General features: G+C 47.6%; 2 protein-coding genes across 2 annotated transcripts in view; both read right to left on the minus strand.

Annotated features, from left to right (window-relative positions):
• Window positions 1-8,723, minus strand: part of ZNF57 (zinc finger protein 57) — an 84,484-nt gene that overhangs the window by 55,731 nt on the left and 20,030 nt on the right. The window lies entirely within an intron of this gene.
• Window positions 1-8,723, minus strand: part of ZNF556 (zinc finger protein 556) — a 433,150-nt gene that overhangs the window by 15,759 nt on the left and 408,668 nt on the right. The window lies entirely within an intron of this gene.

An 8,723-nucleotide genomic window follows, 5' to 3' on the forward strand; every position in this document is an offset into this window, starting at 1 on the left:
CACCCTTGGTGGCTCACAGGTAAAGGTTGTTAAAGGCAGGGGTAAATGTTAGAAGAGCAGAAGTCATAGGCAAAAAGGTAACTTAATATATAAAAGCTACACATTGGTTTTGACCTAAAAGGCTGGTATATCTTGAAGTGGGGGGCTTACCGGTCATAGGTAGAGTCAAAGATTTTCCAATTTGCAGTTGGTGAAGAGAAGCTTTGTTAAAAACGCAGTGTCAGTAGAAACGAATATTAGCTCTGGCTCATGGGTGTGACCAACTCCAGTACCCTCAGGAAGAAATTTGGAGTAGAAAGTGGAGGTCAGAGGTCAATCCCCAGTTCCCCCTTATCTTGTCCACTTGTGGTCTACTCATGGGATAATTTGTTTGGTGGGGGTTGGGGTTTCTGAAAAACACCTCAGAGACATATATTAAGATGTTATCTGGCTGGGCGCGGTGGCTCCGCCTGTAATCCCAGCACTTTGGGAAGCTGAGACGGGCAGATCACGAGGTCAGGAGATCGAGACCATCCTGGCTAACACGGTGAAACCCCGTCTCTACTAAAAATACAAAAAAATTAACTGGGCGTGGTGGCGGTACCTGTAGTCCCAGCTACTCGGGAGGCTGAAGCAGGAGAATGGCGTGAACTCGGGAGGCGGAGCTTGCAGTGAGCAGAGATTGCACCACTACACTCCAGCCTGGGTGACAGAGCGAGACTTCGTCTCAAAAAAAAAAAAAAAAAAAAAAAATTATCTTTAGTTTTCTTTTTTTGAGATGGGGTCTTGCTCTGTCGCCCAGGCTGGAGTGCAGTGGTGTGATCACAGCTCACTGCAACCTCCACTTCCTGGGCTCAAGAGATCTCCCACATCAGCTTACCAGGTAGCTGAGATTACAGATACACACTGCCATGCCAGGCTAATTTTCTTCTTCTTTTTTTTTTTTTTTTTTGTAGAGACAGGGTTTTGCCATGTCGCCCAGGCTGGTCTCAAACTCCCAGCCTCAAGCAATCCTCCTGCCTCAGCCTCCCAAAGTGCTGGGCCTACACGTGTGAGTCACCATGCCTAACCATCTTTAGTTTCTATAGGAGAACGAAACATCCCATGATTCTAGCTTCCTTGGCTATTGTTTTAGGCTACTGTTACCTTCTTGCTTATCGAGTTGCTTATTTACTTCTTGAGGCCAAGTAGGTGACTGAAATTTACCTTGAAGAAACACAAGATTGTTCTTTAGTTCTATGCTTGGGAGACCCACAGGTCCCAAGAAGGGAGTCCCTGCTCCATCTCACACCCACTCCCAAACCTCCTCTTGACACAAGTGTGCTAATTTTCTGCTCATTGCACATACTTTTCGGGCCATGACAGGCACTGCCTTTGGCACACATGATGTCGTCCTGTCAACTCAAACCAGGAAGCCATCGGAAAACATTCAGCACACTGTCACCACACGCGGCGGATAGCTAATGCTTTAGATGCTTTCCGTGAAGGATAACACTCCCTGGCAGATGCAACAGCTGATGACTGCTTGGCTCAGGACTATTTATTGGCCAGCCAGGGAGAGTTATGTTCCCTTAAAGGGGCTGCTGGCTGTACGCTGTACGTGGGTACTGGAAGGGTTGCATAAATAATTGTTGGAGACCAGCCTCAACATCACCCGTAGGGTACCCAAAGTCCAGTGGCGATGAAGGAATGAGAAGAGACAGGTTAAGAGGTCACAAAGAGTGGGGGCCAGGGGGCCAATTGCACAATGGAGGCTGCAAAAGGCACCAAGTTCTGGTCTCCTCACTATTTATTGAGTGCAGTCACTTAGATCTAAGAAGCAGACGTTCAGGGCGAAATGGTGAAAGGGAGGCAGTGCGTCACACGCGTAATCTATAGCAGTGGTGGTTTAAATTAATCTCCTTGGCCGGGCGCGGTGGCTCAAGCCTGTAATCCCAGCACTTTGGGAGGCCGAGGCGGGCGGATCACGAGGTCAGGAGATCGAGACCATCCTGGCTAACACGGTGAAACCCCGTCTCCACTAAAAATACAAAAAGAAATTAGCCGGGCGTGGTGGCGGGCGCCTGTAGTCCCAGCTACTCCGGAGGCTGAGGCAGGAGAATGGCGTGAACCCGGGAGGCGGAGCTTGCAGTGAGCCGAGATCGCGCCACTGCACTCCAGTCTGGGCGACAGAGCGAGACTCCGTCTCAAAAAAAAAAAAAAAAAATAAATAAATAAATAAATAAATTAATTAATTAATTAATCTCCTTTGTGCTGTCCTTCGGAGAGTAGCTAGTGGGAGCAGCTTAACTAGGAGCCTGCACGTCTGTCCACATTCCAGTGCTTCAAAGGAGTGTCTTTCTCCTTGAACACAGTGTTTATGGATAAGAGAGCGGGTCTCGCTCTGAGCATGGGAACATAATGGCGATAAGAAGGCTTTCCTCCTCAGAGGCCTCTTGTGGCTTTCCACAACTTATTGTCCCATATTTTTATGGCTGGTTTACACAGCCACCCCATAAGCCTTTCCCCCAACAACAATAAATAAGACAATGGTCTAAAACGTTACTGAAATATTTGAAAAGATGCCATGGAACTCCAACGCCCCGAGACAACTGCATCTGAATACTCTTTTTTTTTTTTTTTTTTTTTTTTGAGACGGAGTCTCGCTCTGTCGCCCAGGCTGGAGTGCAGTGGCCGGATCTCAGCTCACTGCAAGCTCCACCTCCCGGGTTTACGCCATTCTCCTGCCTCAGCCTCCTGTGTAGCTGGGACTACAGGAGCCTGCCACCTCACCCGGCTAAGTTTTCGTATTTTTTAGTAGAGATGGGGTGTCACCGTGTCAGCCAGGATGGTCTCGATCTCCTGACCTCGTGATCCGCCCGTCTCGGCCTCCCAAAGTGCTGGGATTACAGACTTGAGCCACCGCGCCCGGCTGAATACTCTTTCAAGACCCACTTTTTATTTTTTATTTTATTATTATTTTATTATTATGATTATTTGACATGGAGTCTTGCTTTGTCACCCAGGCTAGAGTGCAGTGACACAATCTCGGCTCACTGTAACCTCTGCTTCCCGGGTTCAAGTGATTCGCCTGCCTAAGCCTCCCAAGTAGCTGGGATTACAGGCGTGCGCCAACATGCCCAGCTAATTTTTTTTTTTTTTTTTTTTTTTTTGAGATGGAGTCTCTTGCTCTGTTGCCCAGGCTGGAATGCAGTGGCATGATCTTAGCTCACTGCAGCCTCCGCCTCCCAGGTTCACACCATTCTCCTGCCTCAGCCTCCCAAGTAGCTGGGTCTACAGGCGCCCGCCACCATGCCCGGCCACGCCTGGCTAATTTTTGTATTTTTCAGTAGAGACGGGGTTTCACCATGTTAGCCAGGATGGTCTTGATCTCCTGACCTCGTGTTCCAACTGCCTTGGCCTCCCAAAGTGCTAGGATTACAGGCGTGAGCCACTGTACCCTGCCTATTTTATTTTTTGAGACAGTCTCACTCTGTCCCCCAGGCTGGAGTGCAGTGGCCGGATCTCAGGTCACTGCAAGCTCCGCCTCCCGGGTTCACGCCATTCTCCTGCCTCAGCCTCCCAAGTAGCTGGGATTATAGGCGCCCACGACCACGCCTGGGTAATTTTTGTATTTTTAGTAGAGACGGTGTTTCACCATATTGGCCAGGCTGGTCTCGAACTCCTGACCTCAGGTGATCTGCCTGCCTCAGTCTCCCAAAGTGCTGGGGTTACAGGTGTGAGCCACTGTGCCTGGCCAAGACCTGCTTTTCAAATTATACTATGTTGCTTGGGCAAATGGCTTTTAAAATTTGTACTTGGCCAAATTAAAATTCAAGTACATGACACATGGTGAATTTCAGTCACTGAGCAAATTCTGGGGCGGGGGAGGGGGTGAAATGTAGTCAAGAGGCTACTTTGATTTTTGATGTTTGACCCGACAGACCTACAGCCCTTTCCCTGCCCACCCATCATGCAACTGGATAAGAATGTCCATGTGGCCGGGCGCAGTGGCTCACACCTGTAATCCCAGCACTTTGGGAGGCCGAGGCAGGCGGATCACGAGGTCAGGAGATCGAGAACAGCTTGGCCAACACGGTGAAACCCCGTCTCTACTAAAAATACAAAAAACTAGCCGGGCGCGGTGGCGGGCACCTGTAGTCCTAGCTACTCCGGAGGCTGAGGCAGGAGAATGGCGTGAACCCGGGAGGCGGAGCTTGCAGTGAGCCGAGATTGCATCACTGCACTCCAGCCTGGGTGAGAGAGCAAGACTCCGTCTCAAAAAACAAAAAACAAAAAACAAAAAAAACCAAAGAAGGTCGATGTCTCTGAGGGGCAGATAATAGGCTCTGAGGCAGATCTGAAAAGACGGCATACAGAGGTTTAGCAAAGGCAGCATAATTAGGAATTCTCAGTGAAGATAGCCAGCTGTTCCTAGAATTATACATGTCTGTTTTGTTTGTTTGTTTAAGACAGAGTCTCACTCTGTTGCCCAGGCTGGAGTGCAACGGCATGATCTTGGCTCACTGCAACCTCTGCCTCCTGGGTTCAAGCAATTCTCCTGCCTCTGTCTCCCGAGTAGCTGGGACTACAGGTGACTGCCCCCACGCCCGGCTAATTTTTTGTATTTTTAGTGGAGACAGGGTCTCACTGTGTTAGCTAGGATGGTCTCGATCTCATGACCTCGTGATCCACCCATCTTGGCCTCACAAAGTGCTGGGATTACAGGCATAAGCCCCTGCACCTGGCCCATACCTGCTTTTATTCTGGGGACAGCAATGGATAAAATTGATTCAAGGTGCCGGGCGCAGTGGCTCAAGCCGGTAATCCCAGCACTTTGGGAGGCCGAGACGGGCGGATCATGAGGTCAGGAGATGGACACTATCCTGGTTAACATGGTGAAACCCCGTCTCTACTAAAAAATACAAAAAAAACTAGCTGGGGCCGGGCGCGGTGGCTCAAGCCTGTAATCCCAGCACTTTGGGAGGCCGAGACGGGCGGATCATGAGGTCAGGAGATCGAGACCATCCTGGCTAACCCAGTGAAACTCCGTCTCTACTAAAAAATACAAAAAACTAGCCGGGCGAGGTGGCGGGCGCCTGTAGTCCCAGCTACTCGGGAGGCTGAGGCAGGAGAATGGCGTGAACCCGGGAGGCGGAGCTTGCAGTGAGCTGAGATCCAGCCACTGCACTCCAGCCTGGGCGACAGAGCAAGACTCCTTCTCAAAAAAAAAAAAAAAAAATTGATTCAAGGCATTCTGGCTGAGCTTTGGGTGCCCTGAGATATCTCACATCCTAAGTAGTAACTTTCTGCACCCACTGAAATTTAGATTGCGAGGCTTTATGACCTAATTCAGTTCGTGTCTCTAGGAGAATGAGGAAATCCATAAGACCACCTTGCTTAGCTTGGGTACAAAGAGATTATCAGTATACTGAACAAGAGTAGAGCCTTGGATAAAAGTTACAAGTCTGAGCAAGCCTTAAGGACTTGGGAAAATATTGATGGGGGAGCAACAATATTCCTGAGGTATGCAGGCCATGCCCACTGTCCTCGAAAGAGAACTGCACAGAGGAACTGTGAATCAGCGTGCAAAAGAATGGAAAAGACAGCGGAGCAGAGCTCCATTCAAGCAAACCAGCCTGCATAAGCAGGAACCGGGGTACAAATAGTGGTTGTAATGGGAACTGTAGAGTGGTGAGGCACTACAAGAATTGTGGCTATTAGAATTTGTAAAATTGGTAAATTTGGTTCTTATCAAAATCAAACTTCCCTTCTTATTTTTACTGGCAAGACTAGGGTGTTAATAGTGGGAGAAGGTAAAGTTAATGGCCACTCTGCTGTAACAGAGTCTAGTATAGATTCAGTTCCTTGTTCTGCATATTGACACAAGAGGGCATTGAGCTATTGGTTGAAAAGGCTTATTCCTTTTCCAGGCAATGTGCACAGTCTCTGTGCTCTGTAGCAATGCAACTTCATTTGCATATGAGGCCCAGAGACTAATTGGAATGTCAGTAACTGGAAGTAATTGGAATATCACTTGAGGTTGCATCCTCTTCAGAGGACGCGTCTCAATCAGGGAAAACAGAAAGTGTGAGGTTTGGTCTGAGGTCAAGGGGATAAAAACACCTTTCCCATTACATTGTAAGATGGCATTCAATTTATGTAGCAAATCTCTACCTAGAAAGTTTACCGATGAGGCTTCAGAAACTAGAAAGCTATAATGAGTGTTAATCAAAACTAAGGATATTGGTGTGGCCTGAGACGTGGGTAATGAAACAGGTTGCCTAAAGGCTCTGACAGCTTGAATAGAATTAAAAGTGACAGTAGAGATGAGTCCTCTGAGAAGCTGGTAGAGAAAGTCGGACCACTGTCAATTTAGAAGTTTAGTTTCTGATCTTCTATTTTAAATTTAATGGCAGGTTCTGAGGTGCAACTGAAGATTGGCTGGCCTCCATCAATCACTAGGGAATTGGGTCAAAACTCCTGATGCATTTTATACGCTTCCATTTCTGAAAATATTCTCCTATTTAAGAACCAATGGAAGTGCAAACTCTGATATTTATTTACACACCAAATTGAAGAAAACATGTTTTATGATTTACAAAAAGTACTGGCCACTTCCATAAGAATCAGTGTTTAAAGGGTCACCATTTAGAAAACAGGGTTCCTGTTAATAATTCTACTCATTTCATATATATTTTAATATAAAATATGACTGTTTTTGTCTGCTTCAGATAGGATTTTTTTGATTGCTTAAGATAGGGTCTTGCTCTTATTTCCAGGTTGGAGTGCAGTGGCACGATCACGGCTTATTGCAGCCTCGACCTCCTGGGTCCAAGCTATCCTCCAGCTTCAGTCTCCTGATTAGCTGGGACTACAGGTGAGCCTCACCACACCTGGCAAATTTTCATATATTTTGCAGAGATGCAGTATCTCCAAGTTGCCCAGCCTGGTCTTGAACTTCTGAGCTCAAGGAATCCAGCTGCCTCGACATTTCAAAGTGCTGGAATTACAGGTGTGAGCCTCTGATCCCTGCCCAATTGTTGTTTTTTAAATAAACAATGAATGCCAAACTTTAAAAAATCAACTTGAGGCTGGGCGCAGTGGCTCATGCCTGTAATACCAGCACTTTGGGAGGCTGAGGTGGGTGGAGGATCACTTGAGATCAGGAGTTTGAGACCAGCCTGGCCAACACAGTGAAACTCCATCTCTACTAAAAATACAAAAAATTAGCTGGGCATGGTGGCACACACCTGTAATCCCAGCTACTTGGGAGGCTAAGACACAAGAATTGCTTGAACACGGGAGACAGAGGTTGCAGTGAGCTGAGACTGCACCATTGCACTGTAGCCTGGGCAATGGATCAAGACTCTGTCTCCCACTCCCTGAAAAAAATTCACTCAACCTTACTAAAAAAACTGTGAAGCTTTTTTTTTTTTTTTTTTTTTTTTTTTTTTACTATATATTGGAAGAATTTAATAGTACGATAAATATATGCCTCTAAATGCTTAAGTACAATTCATTAATAACTCTAAGCCTGCTAGGCCTTTGTATTTCATCACACAAAGACTGGAAAACACAGACACAGAAAAATCACAACCGTGCAGTGAGACACATGGACATTCACAGACACTCCTTCCTGAAAACAAGGACCACTACTGAGACATGTGGGACCTCCCAGACACACCAATATATGTCCCCACAGAATCACCCAGACTTTGTCACTAGGAAAAACAGGTGGACATACCCAAGCACACTCAAGAGATAGAGTCCCAGAGGTAGTAACAGACACACAGTACAGGCCCTCTGCACCCTTCATCCCCATCTTTGTTTTTCTTCTTACCACTGTCCATACAAAGTGCACTTGACTTGCATCCCTTGTTTTGTTTTGTTTTTATTGGCCCCTACATTAGCTTCAAGGGAACAAGGATATTTTGTCTCTTCTGTTCACTGCAGCACCTAGGACATCACCTGTTACACAGAAGAACATCAGTAAATACTTAATGTCCAGGCTCAACAGACATATGCATTCGGTGAGGTGTGCACACATCTCATCAGAGGGCCACATCCATCTGAAAGTCAGAGAATGAGTTGTCTTCACAGCCATCCCTTGTGGAAGGAGGAGATCCCCCCAACCCTAAAGGAAGGTCCTTCAGCCATTTTGGTGGAGTGATGGTGATGGTGGTGGGAGCCTTCCTGAGCCCTCACTGTCTACATAAGAACCTGAGAACAGGGAGCCCGAGTCCACCACAGGACAAGAGTCATGACGTTGTAGCCCCTGACGCCGCTCAAATTCTAAGAACGCGCTCCTCACTACCAGACCCAGGGAGCTCAGTTAGGACATCACTGGTATCTCTTCCTCGCTCGGCTGCCCTTTTTTGCAGTCACCTCTGATGCCACCATATTCACAGCAGTGCCTTCTACTTGCTGTGAAAGTTACCTCGGACCATCAGGGTCCTTCCCCGTCTGTCGTGTCCCCTCAAGTACATCCGCCATTACAAGACGGAGGCCTCTGGAGCTCGGGCTGTCTACCCGCCACAGACACTCAACATCCGGGACCCACCACACCGGAAGCTGAATAGGGCAACAGGAGAGCTTCCGCCACTGCCAGTACCATTCTTGATACCTCCGCTTCTTACAGTCACCACCCCCTCGCCTAAGTACGCCTGCGCACTTCGTCAAAGGCGGAAACTCCCAGGTAGTCCCAACAAAGCACAGCTCTTTTAGACGCGAGCCCGTGTTGCATCCTGGGAACAATCTGCAGG

The sequence above is a fragment of the Macaca thibetana genome, chromosome 19, assembly GCF_024542745.1.
Source record: "Macaca thibetana thibetana isolate TM-01 chromosome 19, ASM2454274v1, whole genome shotgun sequence".
Lineage (NCBI taxonomy): Eukaryota > Metazoa > Chordata > Mammalia > Primates > Cercopithecidae > Macaca > Macaca thibetana.